Below are 19,594 nucleotides of genomic sequence, written 5' to 3' on the forward strand. Positions count from 1 at the left end.
AATATTTTTGCAGGATAAAGGGCTTAAATAAAGTAGGAAACATTGCCAAAGAAAACGATATTAGCTAGTTATATTAAATCATTGAAAAAATTCACTAAAAGCAGTCAAATACATTTACGTGTTTTGTATTAATTATCCATTTAATACGTATACGTAATTTACTTAGTGGATAAAATGGTCAAAATTGCGTATACGTAGAAAATTGAGTAAGTCTTAAGTTATTGCATAGAAAATTAAAAGAAAATCGTATGCATATTTTAAGGAAATAAACATCATCTCCAAAGCAAAATTAAAACAAATGTAAGCCCGATAAAAAGCATAATCTGATGTCGAAATAATTCTGTCCTGTAACGTCATTGGGAAATCTATTATTCGTCTCATTTTTTTCTTTGACCGTGTAAAACGTTTTTAAAATGTTTGCTGTTCTTTTTTGCAATGATTAAATAAAATTTCCAAAAATTGTGGTTCAACTTTCTGGCCAGCAAAAACGGATTGCTCCTATGCTATGAAATTCGAAGCCTTGGTCAAAAACTCACAAACACACAGAGACATTAGCGCTGGTTAAAATTGGCAAAAACCAAAAAAAAAAGATGGAAAGCAGTAAAGTTTGTAACGGAAGGGGGTTTTTTGGGGGTGGGCAGAAAGCAAAAGTTCCGACAACAAATAACCACAAGTGGATGCCACAGCTGGCCAAGCCGTTACTTCTTTTTTAGTTTTTTTTTTGGTTTTCGTTTTCCCTTTCCAAGCCTTTTCCCTCCCTACTGTTTATCCCCCTTAGTCGCCTTTTTTTTGGGAGCTTTTTGTTGTTTCTCTTGGTCTTCTGTTTTTGCGGTAACAGTTGTCAAAATATGGTTAGGACATGAAGTGAATTGAATGCGAGCATATTTCATTCCCGTGGTATCCGGGGGAAAAGTGTGCAAAAAAAAGTGTGTGTGGTGGACAAACGGGCGGAAAAGTCCTGAGTTTTCCTCACGAGGTTCTCGCCTTATTGAATCAAACTTTCACTTGGCTGGAGTTCTCTGTGTTTGCCATTTGGGAAGTTATTAAAGTGAAATTTTGTTGAAATTCAATAAGCGAGAGTTTCCGTTTCGGGATATGAAATTTAAAAAGTTAAAGTTTCTAGTTGATGTTTTTATTAAAGCTTTTAAGGTAAAAGCTATTAAGCAACTATAAACACGTGCAATACAATTTGTAAGTGGTATGGCCAACATTTATTAAATAAACTTTAATAAAGCAATCATCAAAGAAACGGTCATATATTCTATAATTGTTGGAGAATTCAAGGGTCAAACTGTCCCTTTTTATGTAGAACAGCTGATGATCAGCTGATTCAGTAAACCCAATCTAAATCGTTTTACGAGTCACACCAAAATAAAAAAAACAAGAGAGAACGCTATAGTCGGGTGCCCCGACTATCAGATACCCGTTACACAGGTAAAGGGAGTGCGAGGGAGATGGAGATAGAAACTTTGATCACGCATAACTTTTTAACGAATGGTCCGATTTGAAAAATTTCTTCTACATTTCGATAGGTATCGATAAACACAATAAAACTGCATTTTTACTTTTCCGAAATATTAAAATTTTTTAAATCGTATATAAGCGATTGTGGGCGTTAAAGGGGGCGTGGCACCTTTTTGAAACAAACTTGCGCTGCGTAGGAACTCCTAGAATCTGCATGCAAAATGCCAATCTTCTAGCTTTTATAGTTTCCGAGATCTCAGCGTTCATACGGACAGACAGACAGACGGACAGACAGACGGACAGACGGACAGACGGACAGACGGACAGACGGACATGGCTATATCGACTCGGCTAGTGACCCTGATCAAGAATATATATACTTTATAGGGTCGGAAACGCTTCCTTCTAGCTGTTACATACTTTTGCACGAATACAATATACCCTTTTACTCTACGAGTAACGGGTATAATTATTTTCATTGATTGGAATTGTTGGGCAGCACGACGAGCTGTAGAATAGTTAAGGCGTATCCAAGGAAAATGTGCGACACCCACTCAATCACAAACACCCACTCTCACACACACACACAAACACTAGCCCACACACCAACACACACGCACACACCAACACACACGCACACACACACAAGCAGTGCGATTCAATTTCCGTTGTCAGTTGCTGTCTTCATTTTGGCATTCGGTTTTGTTTTGACTGTGAAATCTTTTGTGGGCCAACTGTTGCCATGTGTATAGATTCCCACCCTAAGCACTGACAAAAATTATGATTTTCTATACATTTCTCAATAAAATTAATACTTACTTTACCAGACATAAAATATAAAGGATTGAAAAATATTGTTTGGGACAGATCGTATTGACGTATAAGTTATTGGCCTAAAATTAAATTTTCTTATCACTATTTCACATAAAAATTCTTAATACTTTTATAATTTTAAATTATTTATTTATTTGGTAACCAAAATTTGAGTTATTTATTCCGGCCTAGATCGCACACTAGCGGGCATAAAGTGATTATACATTTTTTTCCTGTGCAGTCTGTGTGTGTATATGCAGTTCCTTTTATGCATGTGGTCCTTGGGCCATTTCGCAGCACCTCATCTTTCCATTCAGCGTTCTCCTACCCACAATCACTTGCCATTTCCTTCAATGACGAACAATTCAATTTGCCGCCAAAGTCCTTTCGATAGCTTTTCCCCCCCGCAACCCCCTTTGTCACACCTCTGCGAGGTGTCCTTTTTGGGGCCAAGTGCAGTTTTCCAATTCTGTATAAACCCTTCGGATCTCAGGCTTTGATTTGCCCTCGCTTGGCACAAAAATTATATTTCTGTTGTGTCTGGCATAGTTTTATTTCTTTCTGATATTTCTCTTTTCCTTTTTCTCTTGCCATTGATGACTGTAGAATTAGTTGTTGTTGTTTATTACCTGTGCATTTCCAAGTGTTTTGTTTATAGAGATTTTTTGGAGTGGGCTTCATTCTTATGATGCTGTAAATTATTCGTTGTCTGTCGATGGGCAAACTCATAAATAACAAATTTTGAGGCATGCAAGGCAAAATGCGGAATCGAAAGAGTGAAAATGGGGCAGGGGAAAATTTTCCTTTCTATAATTTGGTCTTTGTTTTAGAATTATAATTTTGATTCTCTAAAACTAAATGTAATTTTAACGTCGATCAATTTTTTGACCCATTTTCATGTTAATATTTCTAAGTTTCCGATGATGTGTCAAATGGTGTCCCTCACTGGGACTTCTAAAATCCATAACTTTATCAAATTTAATCCGATTTCAAAGTGGCATACCTCTAAAGACTTGTGGATGTATTCTCAAAAAATCTGCATTCAAATTTTGTCAATTTAACGTTGACCAATTTTTGACCCATTTTCATGTTGATATTTCTAAGTTTCCGATGATGTGTCAAATGGTGTCCCTCCATAGGACTTCTAAAATCCATAACTTTATCAAATTTAATCCGATTTCAAAGTGGCATACCTCTAAAGACTTGTGGATGTATTCTTAAAAAATCTGCATTTAAATTTTTTTAATTTATTGTAGACCAATTTTTGACCCATTTTCATGTTGATATTTCTAAGTTTCCGATGATGTGTCAAATGGTGTCTCTCACTGGGACTTCTAAAATCCATAACTTTATCAAATTTAATCCGATTTCAAAGTGGCATACCTCTAAAGACTTGTGGATGTATTCTCAAAAAATCTGCATTCAAATTTTGTCAATTCAACGTTGACCAATTTTTGACTCATTTTCATGTTGATATTTTAAAGTTTCCGATGATGTGTCAAATGGTGTCCCTCACTGGGACTTCTAAAATCCATAACTTTTTTAAATTTAATCCGATTTCAAAGTGGCATACCTCTAAAGACGTGTGGATGTATTCTCAAAAAATCTGCATTCAAATTTTGTCAATTTAACGTTGACCAATTTTTGACCCATTTTCATGTTGATATTTCTAAGTTTCCGATGATGTGTCAAATGGTGTCCCTCACTGGGACTTCTAAAATCCATAACTTTATCAAATTTAATCCGATTTCAAAGTGGCATACCTCTAAAGACTTGTGGATGTATTCTCAAAAAATCTGCATTCAAATGTTGTCAATTTAACGTTGACCAATTTTTGACTCATTTTCATGTTGATATTTCTAAGTTTCCGATGATGTGTCAAATGGTGTCCCTCCATAGGACTTCTAAAATCCATAACTTTTTTAAATTTAATCCGATTTCAAAGTGGCATTACTCTAAAGACTTGTGGATCGATTCTTTTAAAATGTGTATTAAAATCTTTCAGTTCAACGTATATTAATTTTTGAGCCATTTTCATGTTAGGTATTTTTAAGTTGTAGTCTGGTCACGCAAAATTGAACTTCTAAAGTGCATAAATTTACCAACTGTAAGTCGATTCCGATCGGTTCACCAAAAATCATGCACATATGGATTTCAAAAGCCCTTGACTTTACAAAATATCGTAAATTCGTAAGGGGGGCTCGGAAATTTGCTATTGTGTGTTAAAGATGTATATTTATGAAAAAGGGCCTGTAGAAAATGTGCGGATTGAACAGATCAGGCTTTTCAATAGAAATGATTGCTCTTACATTGCCAATTTGTTGGCCACAATTTTTCCAAATGCAATCAGCATGATTTAAACTTATTTTCCAATAATAATTGGCTTTTCCAAACGCATTAACGTCTATTTTATTATACATATTCTCTTCATATTTTGCGTGACCTGCTTTTCCCATTTCATTCATAGCTGGCTTATAAATTCTCCCTTGTAATTTTGCCCTCAATGTTTGTCTCGCTTTCAGCAATATTTACCCATCCCATTCCGTTTCTCCTATTACCCGGGAGAATACAATTTTCAACGCAAACAGCAAATGCGAACAACAATTGTAATTGGGCATTAACATAAGCAGGCGCCCGCAGAATGAGGCCCTCAAACCACCCAAAAACCACCCAAAACTCCCCCATCCACCCACCAATTCCCAACGTTAAACATCAGCGATGAATCCTCCAGTGAAACGTGAACTTGTACTGGGAACCCGAACCCGAACCCAAACCATCCCATCCAAGGATCCGTATCAAAGCTCCCTCAGCTCCCATTTGAATGTTTCCATTTCGGGGCGTCAATTTATTGAATTTTAATTAATTTTATTGCCCGGCATTGTCGTAAAGCCCTTAATGATAGCATCGCTTGCCACCTCGACACAGTGGAGCCAGCTAAATGGAGGGTTTTATTTTATTACTCAGGTATAAGCCAAGCAATATACTCAAGGTTTAAGGCTCAAAGAGATTATTAAAAAAACAGTAGATTGACACTTAATTTAAGGTTTTCTTCAAAAGCTTTTTGATTAAAATAATTTTATAGGCTTAACACTTTTAAAGGAAAAATGAATTTAAAAATACATTTATTTCTTAAATCCTTTATTTTAAAATTTCTAGAACTATATGAAGCATATAAGGCATATAAATGAGCTGATTTTTGAATCGAAAGCAAATCCAAATCAGCTACTTTACCTTTTGAAAGCACATTTAATTTTCCTTAATAGCGAGACATTACTGTGTTCTAGTCGAATTTTATACAAATGCTGAAATTATGGAAACTGCGTTGACGGTCTAACATAAAAACAAATGTGCCAGGAGGTCAGTGGGTGGGTCGGTGGTGGGTTGTATTCTGACCCACCCCTTTTGGGCTGATGTCAAGGCCAGAGCAATTGTAGACGCAGCTCATTATGCCAAGCAGATGCCACTTGGCATACATTTGGCATGGAGATGAATCTCTGACACTCTGCTGGCCCCAAAAACACCCGGGGTCAGGTGCAAGGTCCATTCCACAAAAAGGGTAAGGAGTGGGTAAATAGGTGGGTCAGTGGGTGGCGTAGGTGGTGAACTCAATTTGTCGTCTATTGCGTGGCCAATTAACACGCAGCAATCAACAAACAAACGGTGAATGAAAGGAAAGTTAATCTACGAAAATAAAATGTCCGCCGTTATGAAAATGGCAGTTAAGCCCAGAGAATCGGGGAAGTTGGGGGCAAGGCAATAACAAAGCATAAATAGCAACACGTCGCCGTTTTGCATGTCTAATGGTCATTCCAACGAGTCGCCGGCACTCCAATCACTTCATCATATTAAAGCATCAAAGGCAATCCCCCCATCCTCCAGAAAAGCGTCCCAAACTGGGGGCTAAAAAGGAGAATACGCAAAATGGCAACGAGAATGGCGGTGCCTCTAGGCATCCTAACGGCCAAGGAAAGAGCCCCCATGAATGGGCCCCTTTTATTGCATTGCCAACATGAAAATAACGAATAAAAATTGAGTGGATTGCCCAAGGACTTGCGGGTGGTGGGGATGGTATGGACTTAAGGCAGTGGGGGGTTAACGAGGTGAGGCAGTTGAAAGCGGGTTAAGGGACAAGGACCGGGGATAACGCCAAGGTGGTTGGGTAATGGCCACCGCAAATCCTCCGCCATCTAAGTCCAGTAATTGAGGAGCCGGGCCTACGGATAGCGGATTACAGCGGGATCTTTGGGATGAGGATGCAAACAGTTGGATTTAGGTATAGATGGATGGATGGATGAGTGGATGGATGAGAAAGATCCCAAGGAGGTGTAAAACAAATACTAGCCGAGTGTTAAGGGTGCCCAAAGCAAATAGGTTGGACATTATTTGGATGGGCTGGATAAGAAAGCTTAAAGGGAGAAACCCAAAACACAGAAGGAAAAGGCTATTAAATAAAAGACAAAGATACTAAAACCTTAAACTGGAAATTATCCCCTATTCCTGCAGAAAAGGAAAAGCTGTATGAATATTAATTAACATGTACCAGTAAATGTCTTTGTGGAATTACAAATAAGAAAATAAATTCTCCGAAAAAATGTATTTTTCTTTTTACACACCTTGAGACCATTTATTTTCCATCAATCAATTTGTTGGCCCTGAGAAATTCTCAGGAGCCTTTCAATCAGTTTGTTTCCCACAAATTATACGCAGTTCATTGCACCATCGTCATCCCATGTCCTTTGGAATCGAACCCCAGTTCCTCTTTTTTTTTTTTTCGTTAGTGCCAAGTCCCTGGGAAAATTGCATTTGTCGTCGGCCATTGCAAACAGTTTCATTCCGCCTTTCATTTTGGCCGCCTGGCTCCGTGTCCTGTGTCCTGCGTCCTGCGTCCAAGAATGCCATGGGCTTCCGGCATTTGGCACTCGTTTCTAGACTTGCATCAACTTCCGCTCCGTTCCGGCAACCACCCACTTTTCCAACACCCCCTTTTTGGCCCCTTTAGTCCACTTTTATTCCGCCTCTCACTTCGCAGTGGACATGCCGGCAATTTACGCGAATTTCCGCTTGACGGAAATGCACAAAGTGAAAGCAGCCAAGGCAGGCGAAAGGAAAAAGCAAAACAACGACAACTTGAGCCTGTCATCACATGGGCAACAGTTTGCCGGGGACTCTCCCCTTTCCCCATTTCCCCATTTCACCTTTCACCTTTCCCTTGGCCAGCTTGCCAATTGGTTTATTCTATTAGATTCACTCGGGGAATCGGGGCCATATCGATAAGGTAAATTGAGTCAGTCGCTGCACTCTCTCAATGGGAATGGCTGAACAGTCGTGATGGAGTGGAAATCCTTGAGGGATTGCAGCCGAAAATAGAATGGAAATGGTTCAATTTGCTGTGAATCGGAAAATATACATCTCGCTGGTATAGGTGTGGATTAATTTATTGGTAAATGCCAGCGGGTTTTTAGGTAATTGATTTGGTTTTGATTATTCGATATCATAAATATCAATAGAAAGCTTAAATCGGACAATATGATAGCCCAACGAAAATAACAAAGTTCCAGTAGAATTCAAAGTTTAATATTTTAGTACTTAAGAAAAATAGAATTGAAATCCAATCAAAGATTAGTATTTATCGGTACTATTGTAATAGCCAAATTATTTATAATTTAAACAATTCTCGTATTTAGCAGTATTTAGGAGTTTATTTGATGTCATATAATTCATAATCCTGTATTTAGGTCAAAGTCGAATCCATTTACCTCAGTCTCAAAGAGGCCCTAATACCTTTGATAACTTTACCGACTGATGGACTTATCGCCCATTAATGGAGGCGAACAAAAAGTGCAATTGAATGGAGAATCATGCATAAGAGGCAATCAATTATTTGCACATTATGGCAAAAGTACATGTTTGCCGCTGGTAAACGCCTTTTGTGTGTTGAGTAGACCGCTTATTAGCGTTCAGCTGAGAAGTATGCTACGCAAATTGGCCAAGTGGCGCCGCACGTGAGGTCAAAGCCAGGTGGATTGGATGGTCAAAATACCCCAAAAGTCGAGAGGGTTGTTCAAATTATTCGCGGCTAATGAGTGTGTTGCGGACCCACTCCGTTCAAGAGCCGCTAAAAATAAACCCAGTGGAGAGAAACAAAACTATCCGAAAGTAATCCGCTGAAGTAGTTTCTCCCCTTATCGTCCCCCTTCCAACCATAAAAAAGGGCGGTTGAAAAAGGGAAAGAACTGCCAAGATTAGTTTCACAGCTTACAGCAATTTGTTGCGACTACAACAGCAGCAACAAAAAGTTGCTCATATTGCGCTGAGCAGAGTACACTGAAAGAAATTGTATTCAAGTTCAGTTTCTACTGACATCTAACATTTCAAATAAAATTTGGATAGGGGTTCTTAAAATTAGCACACATCAGCTTTAATTTCAAAAACAGAATTCTTAATAAATCCTATTAATAAATTTAACAATACAATTAAGGTTTACTACTCAAAAAGAAAAAATCAAGTAATAAGCGTCTTGAGTTGTAACCAAAATTAAATTTTTCTACCTTCTTGAAATTGGGAATGTCAAGTGCAATTGACTTTCCTTCAAGGAATTTGTAGTTTTTATTACAAAATACTTAACTTTTATCCGAGTACCCATTTTTTTTTCTCTAAAAAGCAGAAAAGTAGAACCGAAGCCAAAGCCGAAAGCCAAAAGTAGCAAACGTAGTCGTCAACATTTGGCTTAGCTGAGTTTCTGTCGCAGCGGGGGGCGTGGCATGGGCGAAGGCTGAGGGAGGGCATGGCAGGGTGGGCGTGGCAGGGAAGGGGCCTGGGAACTACTGTGACTGTAATACTTTAAGCCTTTACGCAGACGACAACCAGCAGGAGAGTTCCGTTCTGGGTAACGCGACCACAGTGGCAACCGCAAAATGCAATGATCCCCCGGCACAGTGGTTCAAAGTTCATTATTTAGGGGAGTGCATAAAGTTAAGCAGTGCCTCCAAACCATACGATTTATTAACAGTGGATTTTGTGGGGGACTCAAAACCACATTTTGAGCTTGCTACTTAGTAATAAACCATTTGCTGGATGAACTGTGCTAGTTAAAATTTGACATTAGGAAGAGAAAACATTACTCATAGATTTTAAATATATTTTTAAGGAAGACAAACCATGTTCAATATATCCATAGGATCAATAGATTTACATATATTATAGAATAGTGTTTTGACGAATTGTTACTAAAATAATTTTAAATACAAATCAATTTCAAACTGTCTTAAAACATTAGTCTTTAAATAGTTTTTCCTGGTATTTAGCTTATTTCATCCACTGTGCCATATGGACTAGTGCTGTTTTCAGTTGCTGCTGTTCTATTTTTATGCGACGTTGGCTAAACACTAAAAGTAGGCAAACAAACAATGAGCCAGGGGCAGTCGACGAGGGGGGTGGTCCATGAAATCAGCGAGGGGGCGGATGGAGAAGGGGTTAGGGGGCTAGAAGGCAAGGGAGCAACCACAACAAAAACAGAAGCAACAAGGACATGGCATAAAAAGGATTTACCAAACTGAAACTGAAACTGAACTGAACTGTGCGGCGTCTTAGCAACTTTGTTGCGCGTGCGAGGGGAAGAAAATTCTGGCATACATCTGTTCGGATATGCTGCTACATGTGTTTGTTTCAGAACGGGTTTACTGAGGGGTAAATGGATAAGGGACAGGGGACAGCGGACAGGGGGGGGATAAAGAGGAGAAAGCACCTGCTGCCCGGGAACTTTCTCCAGTTTCCCCGTTTCGTTTCGGCCACTTCCCGTGTGCACTAATCACATTTGGGGGCCATTCGCGCAATTCCGACTTCGGACTTGGTCTCGCTGTCTGCCTCTTGTTTTTCCGCTCCGTAGTCCCCTTTTTTAGTCCCACCACACTTGGAGAAAGATTGTCTTAAATCCCAGATTATATCTTGATATAACTTTTGAGGTCAGAGTTTCAGTGTCAGTCTGGATAAACAAGATAATAATTTTTCTGGGAGTAGAGAAAATAACTTGTATACTTTGTATGCATTCGTATTTTGTTGTAGAACATATTTGTTTCTATAAAATATCAGAAATAACTCTGGCATAAATCAGAAATCGAAGCTGTCTTATAAAATTATAAATAAGAAATATTATTCTTTAAAGATAAAGATTTTTATATAAATGTGATATGTGTGATATATAAGACTAGTTTTTCGCTCAGTGCTGGCCGACCCGCATAGTTTCAGCAACTTGTTAGACATGCGCTTCCGCTTACGTTGTTTCCGCTTCCGTTTCCCGCTGCCTGCCGCAGTTGCCACTTCATTTTTTTCCTGCCCAGTTCTTGTTGCTTCTCTGCCAGCGCCTCCTCCTTCTTCTTCTCCATTTTCTGGACAGGATTTATGCGTGTCAGATTTTCATGGACACGCTGGGCAAAGAAGAGGGAGAACGGGGAAGGAGTGGAGAAAAAAGGGGCATCCCAGTAGCCACATGTGCGCCATAATTCAAACTTAACGGTGCTGCCAGAGACGAGTGACTTGCAGCACCTGTGCTCGCAGATCGGGTGGGGATTAGGCCCCGGGCAGAAGATGATTCCGGCCAAATATGTTGCCACGATTTATTCTTTTTCCTTGGCCAGCGGTGCGGCAATGGGCATAATTTGCTTAAATATTCATCTCGTGGGAGGACTTCAACGGCGCATGGAGATTAAATTTACTTAAGCTAATCATAATGCACTGCCTGCAAATGGGGAACTGCTTACGGTAAGCAGTTCTCGGTCCTCGACATAAATATATATTATATACTATAATGTGTAGAATGAGCTTACAAAGAAACTAATCTACTGAGTAAGCAAATTGGACAAATATTTAATGCAAATTATTATTATTATTAAATGGACCAAGAATAAGTAGGTGAGGTCACAGCATAATAATAATGGCTTGGGATTACCAAAACCCCATCTTTGCAAAATAATTATTTGACTCAAAGCAGTTGGTTGCGCACCTCAGCTCTTTAAGTACATAGATGCAATATTTAATACCTTTTTCGATAATTTTGAAAAGGCTTAAAAATATGTTGTTCATATTATTATGTTAATTTTTTTTCAAGTTCAAAGCCAATTAGTCATGTTACCCCTGCGATTTTCCACATACTTTTAGGCGCCACTTGAAAGGGGTACTTTTGGATACCCAAATTTCTTTGGATGCGGGAAAAAAAGGATTGTCTGTCCAAAAAATGTGTACAAAAAATTTATTTCAAATTCCGCTTGGTCAACGCTGCAGAGCAGGCAACTTCTGTCCGGCAAACCGCATTAAAACTGAACTTAAAAAATAAAATAACAAGAAAAACAATGCAAGAAGGCGACTTACCAGGACAATTAAAATTTAATACGAAAAATAAAGGAAAGCAAAGGAATCTTTTGAATAAGTGCTGTCTGTCGCCGGCAGAGGACGCTGCGGAGGTGGTCGTGAAGGGCGGGGCGGCGTCTATGGGCGTGGCCAGACAAAGGGCGTCGGCAATTAATTTATGAGACCCACTCAACGCACACAAACACACAGGCATATTAATTAATTACTGTGATTTCTTTTAGCGCGTTTGCTTTTTTTGCTCTTGTCTTTTTTTTTTTTGCTTTTTCTGCCCCGCCTCCAGATCCACCACGCCCCCTTTTCCATCATCCGTTGATTTATGACCGTCGACTGCGCTGCTCTCAGCGTATTTACAGCTTATTACAGAACGGCAACAATAACAACAAAGTGCGGGGGTGGGTGGAAAAGGGGGTGGCAAGGGGGCGGTAGAGGGGCGGTAAAGGGGCGGGAACGGGGCAAATGGGCGGAAATTGTGGGTCAGCTGGCTGCGAATTTTTCCCGCGGAGGTCGCGGATACATTTTCCCCCGTTGTCATTGCCGTTTTGTTGGCTCTACTTTGTTTTGCTTTTTAGTACCCGAGCATCACAGATCGGTGGGGTATATCCATTAACCTGTACTCTCACAACTTCTAGGACAGAACTTAATTCAATTGCTAAATTAATAGCTAATAGAAGTTTGTTTGTTTGATCGATATCCAAAATTGATCTGGAATTTCTTTTGCCAAATAATAACGATATATAAAATAAAGTTTATATAAATTTTAGAAAATCAATAAAAAATATAGTATTTTGTTAATAAATGTTAGTTTCGATAATAATTAATTAACACTATAATGTACAACTAAATAAATCAATGTTTTCTTTAATGTACCATATATGTAATTATATCTTGAAAACTAATTTTTGAAGAATAAAATATCATAGTTTTTGATCTTTTCAAAAGTTATAAGACTTTAAAAATGTACTCTAACCACAAGTATGTTTCAGTAACAACTGCATCCACTGCATTTAACTATTAAACGCCTCAGGAAATTTGCGAACAATGGTTGTTGTTTTTTTGTATTTAATGGATACCAGAAGGTATCTTCTAGTCTCGAAACTGGAGGAAATGTAGCTCGCAACTTGTTTCTTTTTGTTCATCTGCCTTGCTATTTTTCCCACAATGCGCTTTGTGTGCACGTGGCGCGCCTTCGAGTGTCCATTGTCCTGGCAGCCGCCCACTTTCACCCACTTTCTCATCCGCCCACTCTCCACTTTCCCTCATCGCTTTTCTCTGGGGCCAATTGTCAACTGGCCAAGAACAACAAGCGAGTTGGCGAGAAGAATGGGCACGAGAGCAGGAACAACAATCAGTTAAGTTATCCTAAATAAACACATTTTCCAAGCACGCAGCGCCAGCATTTTCCACTTCCCACTCTCTCCCCTCTCCTCCTTCCCCCTCGGAAAACTGAAAGGAAAATTTGCTTTTGGTCTTTGCACTAAGCAAACTGTTGCGTCGTTGGCCAAGACCGAAAAACCAAGGCTAAGACGTTGTTGTCCAGGTTTCAAATTAAACTGGAAAGAAAAACAAATTAGGCAAACGCCGGACTCAAAGCATTCGTCTGATGTTTACCCACTGGGAAAATGGCAAAAAAATAAGGAAGGGAGTTGGATTTGGGGGCAAATTAAAAGATGTCCCCAGAATGGTAATTGCTAGAAAGCTCTCCGGACTTGCTACGTAATGGAATGAAGAAGGGCTTGACTTATGGCCTGGCATTTACATGGATATCAGACAAATTCCCACTCATTTTTCGCCACTAAAAGGGTGTTTCCATTTCTATTAGCCGCCCATCAATCATGGCTAGAGTTTTTTTCAACCTCGAACTTGGGACTTCATTTGAGTTCCTGCACAATAAATCGATCCATCGATCGTTAACTGCAATCAAAAGGTCTTTAAAGTTCTGAGTGTGAAGGAATGTGGCAGGTAGCCTAACGCTGGAATGCGATTACGAAGTGGCAGCGATTTTGTGTCATTTGCATATTTCATAAACACACTGGCTCATTGCGGCATTTTAGCCAAGTTATTGCAGTGCGTAAAGTGCAGTTATCTCTCGAATATTTATTATATACGCTAGCAGTACAGTGCGGTTCATGAGTATTTCTGAAATTACCCAAATATCCAATATCACATAATTTCTCATCAATTTAATTGGGTACTTTAAAACGAATAGTTGTGAAAATATTTGGCAAAAAAATGTTTCATTATGTATTTATTGCCAAATAAATGTTTAGCATTGGATTTCAATTGGTTGCAAAGCCATAAATTTTATTAGGTTTTTTTTAACAATTTTTCGTATATTAAAAAGATAATTTAAACTTTTAACAAATATAATCGATATGAACATTGCTTTATTGCTTTGAAACGCACTTTTTTATTGCATACTCCGGCTGTATATAGGTCATCATAACGCTTCAAGTTTGGTTGAAACGCTTGGAAAAACCTGGCAATGTGCAAAGCGTATGCAAATGAACATATCTGTGAACAGATATGAACGTATGAAACTCATATATAAAACACACACAGAGCTAAAACAAAAAAAATATGTATACACTTGAAACAAAAGTTTTTGGAGATGTGACCACTTTAAAATATGTTGAAAAACTTTTACAAAAGATGAAAGGTTTTAGTGGTGAAAACTTTAAGAGTCTTGCTTTCGTCTAACTTTGTTAAAAGTTGGCGTCATGGGAATATATGATTTATTTATTATAATTTTCAAGTTTAAAATCTGCATAGTTTAGATTGTAAGAACCATTTAGTCAATGGCAACAAATTTTAAAGTGGAAATTATTCCATTAATGACCTTTAAAAGTGTTTTAAATAACCAGAGTTTTCTTTTGGTAGTGTATATGTATGTGTATGCTTGGCTGTACATATATTAATATATGAGTAAATAGATAAACACCTTCTCTGCTGTATGACCCCTTCCCGGTGCCCGCCCATGCCCCTGCCCCCAATTCTACGTCCTTATATGCATTATAGATGCAAAAGGCCGACGGCGGCATAGTCTGTGAGGCCCACTGTCCCTTTGCCTTGTCCATCATCTGGACAGAGGGGGTGGTTCAGGGGCGGCTGAAAGGGGGGGCGAGGGAGGTGGTGCTCTCGCACAGCCCATTTCATTTTTAATAGTTTCAGTCGACGAACGTCGGCGGCGGCATTTCATTTGCCGTTTGTTTACTTTGCAAACTGGGTCTCGTCTCGCCTTCGCCGCCCCTCTTTTTTTACTCCCCGAGTTTTCCCCCGCCGCCTCTGTCTTACGCTTTCCGCAAATCAAACAGAAAACGCAGGGAAAATTTACAAAAAAAAAAATGCCAGCCAAACGAAAATGTATGAAATTTGCTTTTTTGTTTTGGTTTTTCGCTCGTTTTTTGTTTTCTTCTTCAACATTTATTGTTGATTTATGCGCTGCAGCGTTCACTTTAAAACCAGTCACGTTTTTGATGAACTTTACCTTTTTGGAAACAATTTTCTCTGGCTGGTAATAGGGCAGACCAATTAGCTTGCACATGGAAATCCCTAGTTCGGGACAAATTTTCCAGTTAAATATGAAAGAGCGGTGCGGAAAAGAACAGGTAAATACACAACGTCCAAGTAGAGTAGAACTTTTAAAGCACGAGATTTTCGATTGTAAATTTATAAACAAAAAAAATTATTTCCTTTAAGAAGGGAATATAGTAGTTAATATTATATTTAAATAAAGTCTTTTGGGTAACCCACTTTAAATATAACCATTTTTAAACTAGATAAATCCTGTTTAAATTTCGAATAAAATCCTAAAGTACTTTTTTTAATGTACGATAATGTACTGTATGTATGTGTGGAAGACTCACTGCGGTTTTGTTTACAGTTCGCTCAAGGCGTTAACCCAAAAATAAAAGGAAAACCTTTAAAAGAGTCAGCGAGAAAAAAAATGAAATAAATTGCGACGTCTGTCCGTAAACAAACCGTGGCGGCAAAGGTGACAAGTAGAGGAAAATGGTTAAAATTAAAAAAAGGAAAGAAACAATTTTAAGAAAAGCATCGGGCATCGCTACACCTTTAAAGCGAGTTGATAAGTTTGTACCGTCAACGTTATGTCAATTGAATGATGTCACACGAAGCGATGTGGCATAAAATAAACAAATGACAAGCGCCACACGTAGCGAAAACCAGACACACGAACACATACTGAGGTAGACAAAAGATTTTCTCAGTCTGTGGGAAAACTTAAGGAGCAGCGTAAGGGAATAAAATAGCAGCTAAGACACATAAATAAAGACTCAGGAATTAAATCAAGCGTATGGAATATCCGGCCGTCCAACAAAAAATACCAACACCCTTCTCTGCGCTTCTCATGCTTTCAAGCTAAGCATGAATCGAATGATTATTATTGAAAAGCTGCAGTGATCTTATTGGCTTTATCAGTATAATCTTTGGTAAAGATTTTTGTGATAGATTTGTAATTACTTTAATATTGTTTATTTAAGATCTTAGAAATGTAATAAATTAAGTTATGAAGTCGAATATTTATTTAGTCTGTATTAAATTCCAACTTAAAGCGCATACAAAGTATCTTTACAGACCTCGAAAGATTAAAAAGTGACACATTTGTCGCCTGCTGCATTTTGCATGTCTGCGTGCAAGTGTGTGCGTTAATCCATTCATATTTTATGTCCGTCGTATGCCATAAAATCAAAATAAAAACCGAGTTTCGTAGCCAAATCCAAAGCCAAAGATGGTGCCATGTAGTCATATATAGTCCATATAGCCGTATAGATATAGACCAGACCAGACCTCGGGCTTAAGCCAAGCATGCATATACGGTACATTTATATATAGTCATAGTCATAGTCATAGTCATAGTCTGGTGGCTGTAAAACAGGATTTGCATTGCATCCCGGACAGATTTGCATGCAGATGGCGATGGCGGCAGTAAGTTTGACATTGTTGCTCATTGCGACCAACGAGCTGCATCTAATGCAAATGCACAAATGCGATTTATGAGATATATGGGTGGAAAGGGGAAGGGGGAGGGGGGGGCTTAGTAGTCATATCCAGTGATATCCAAACATATAGCGCCTTGTTTTTGCCCTCACACTCGAACACGCATAACTCGTATGGCAAAGGAACCCCTCCGCCGCCATGTCATCCATCATTCGGCCTGTCTGTCAGTTGGCCCATTAACGCCCCGGGAACGGGATCCACGATCCGGGCCAGAATAACCTGGCCCACGGTCATGTGATATGGCTTAGTTCAACATTTGTCTTCTGCCGCCTGCCCCTCTCGCGGAAATTCAATGAAAAAATATTTGATTAATTGTCCCGAAATGGGAAATGTTTACCTAGTTCTTGGTTTCGTTTACCAATGGCTTACGCACTGAAAGGACTGGATTAACACTTGATAAACATTCGAACAGTCGAATTGAGGGCAGGGAAATACTGTGATTAGGGTTGTCACAAATGTAACACAACCACAAGGGCTTGTTACATTTAAAATTATTGGGAAATTAACAAATTGCTTGTGAAATCTAAATATCAAATTACTTTGGTTGACTACATTTTGACATTCTTCTTTTGCTTTTCTCTTTTCAGGGTCTATTTATTTTCTTGAGCCTGACAAATGTGAGTATTTTGGTTCATTTATCTAAAGATTTTTAATAATGTGCAAAAACCTTTTATATTCGAGCAATAATTTATGGTTAATACTTATATGCCTTTTATAATTTCAACGATTTAATATACATTTTCTTAATTTCATGTAGAATAGCTTAAGTGTATAGAAAGAAAAGCGCGAAGAAGAGCACTAATTTATAATACATTTTCCAAATTGCTTCTGCCGAAAGACTTTACAAAGCGACTCTGGAGAATAGCTTAGCTGAAAAGGATGAGAAGCGCAGAGAAGGGGCGTAGATGAGTGAGTCAACCCTAAGACGATAATCTCTGCGAGAAGCGCAGAGGACAGGCGATCATCGTCTGTAGTTTTAAAGCAGACTAACCGAAATGTTCCCTTACTTTCTGTGCCGTGCTCTCTCTTATCTGGCAAAGTATTCGATTTAAATATTTTATTGGTGAAAGCTTGCCTCTCGCTCTAGCTCTCGCTTTTGCTGGTCTGGTAGTTTTTGCAACCTTATTTTCGGGGTTACCTGCTACATCACTTCACCGCCCCCAGAGAGACTGTTGCATTATTCATTAGGGTTGGAGGAGAGCTGGGCGAAACAACATGGCCCTGGCCCGACTAACAACTTCCGGGTGGGGGAAATCGGGATGGGATGGTTGGGCAGCGGAAATTGCAAGCATGGCCAAATAATGACTCACACAGACAATTCTGGGTGGTATATATATATATCTTTTTTTTTCCTTTATTTTCTTTTTTTTGTATTTTTGGAGTGAGGTGGCCAAATCAGCGCACTTGTCAAACATGTTGATGGACACTTGAAAGGCGACGACGAAGAAGAATCGGAAATATAAAGAAGCAGCCAGTCGGTGAGGAAGAATAAACGCCACTAGCTAAATTGCTTTTAAAAATCCGCTTTCCCTGCTATTTTCTTACGGTTTTCTTTCCGCTTTCCTTTCACAAATGGAAATTCTTATGACGCCTTGTTAAATGCCTAAAAATAGTTTTTGACAGAGTGTGTGAGTCATAAAAGTGCCAGCGATATGAAATATGTTTAGTGTGCCTCCCTCCGTGGAAAAACATATTCATAATTGTCGGGGAGGCAAATCGAGCATACGCCATGTGTGCCGTTTGGGAGAGGTGGAGGACAGCAGTCAGCCGATTTGGCGCCGTCTACTGTCAACGCAGTCAAGTTCCATTTCCTCCTCCACTTTCAAGTGCTGTACATCCACTCAGTGTGGCACACATGCCGTACCATATCAATTCCTGGCCATATCTGGCGATATATATCGCTGGCTATGCACACAAATGATTTATTTATTTATTTGCTTATTGCCAAATGCCAAAATGACGCAGCTGCCACGATATCGTACTTCGTACCAGTGCCCACAATATTGAATCCCCATTTATATCCCCACCCACATGGATCTATTTTCCAATGGGGGCGAAATGTAGAATTGGATAAAAAAAACAATGTCTATATAAAAACTATGTAAAAGCCGACGTCAAAAGCAACATCAGTTTTCCCGCCAAGCAATTTGATTGAGCGGCGAATAGAACACATGTTTGATGGCTTTTCACGGGAGCTATTTTTTGGGGCTATTTTTTGGGGTTATAGGGCTTTTTTTAGCGGCGGCTAAAAGTGCACCAATCAATGGCACATGCAAGTTGATCACTTTCGTTTCGGTAAAGCAAGTTTTCATTTCACTATATTTTAATCAACCCAATGGACGGTAAATTTTAATTTGGAAACGATCTAGTCGGAATTGTAATACCCTTGCGGTCGAAATCCAGAAAAAAATCAACTAGATTTATGGTTTCGATTTTAAACAAGAATTAGAGGGTCGATATTGTTTCCATCACAAACTTTTCACCAAAATTATAAAACCTTTTGAAAGGGTATAAAAACAGCTTATTTTTTGTAACTCCACTGTGAATGTTGGGGATTTTACTGAGTCCAATAAAATTTAAATCTTCATGAATATTTAAGCACTTAATCGTGTGTAGTAAATCATTCCTTTCAGTTGAATAATCTACTCGGGGTCTTTACTAAAATTGGAAAATTATATTTAGTGGAATATGTAAGTACAGTATACGGATTATGTATACAGTATAAGGCTGATTAAGTATATTAATTAATTGTACAGGTTTAATCAAACCGAACTTTTTAACTTGATCACCTGCCATTTGCAATCATTTTCCTTTGAATCAATGGATTTGCAGTCAGTTGTAATTAAAATGCCATATCCGAGCAATACAGATTTATAGCTTTTGGCCAATGGTATATGCATTGGCACAATTGGATCCAAATGAGCCCCTTCCGACCGAA

The 19,594-nt window shown here is 38.8% G+C and overlaps 1 protein-coding gene across 1 annotated transcript in view; it reads left to right on the top strand.

Moving 5' to 3' along the window:
- Positions 1-19,594, top strand: part of LOC108042780 (voltage-dependent T-type calcium channel subunit alpha-1G) — a 92,156-nt gene that overhangs the window by 8,779 nt on the left and 63,783 nt on the right. Inside the window, 1 exon segment of the mRNA XM_044461001.1 lies at positions 17,244-17,273. The gene's annotated coding sequence lies outside the window, so the exon portion shown is untranslated.

The sequence above is a fragment of the Drosophila rhopaloa genome, unplaced genomic scaffold, assembly GCF_018152115.1.
Source record: "Drosophila rhopaloa isolate 14029-0021.01 unplaced genomic scaffold, ASM1815211v1 contig_3, whole genome shotgun sequence".
NCBI lineage: Eukaryota > Metazoa > Arthropoda > Insecta > Diptera > Drosophilidae > Drosophila > Drosophila rhopaloa.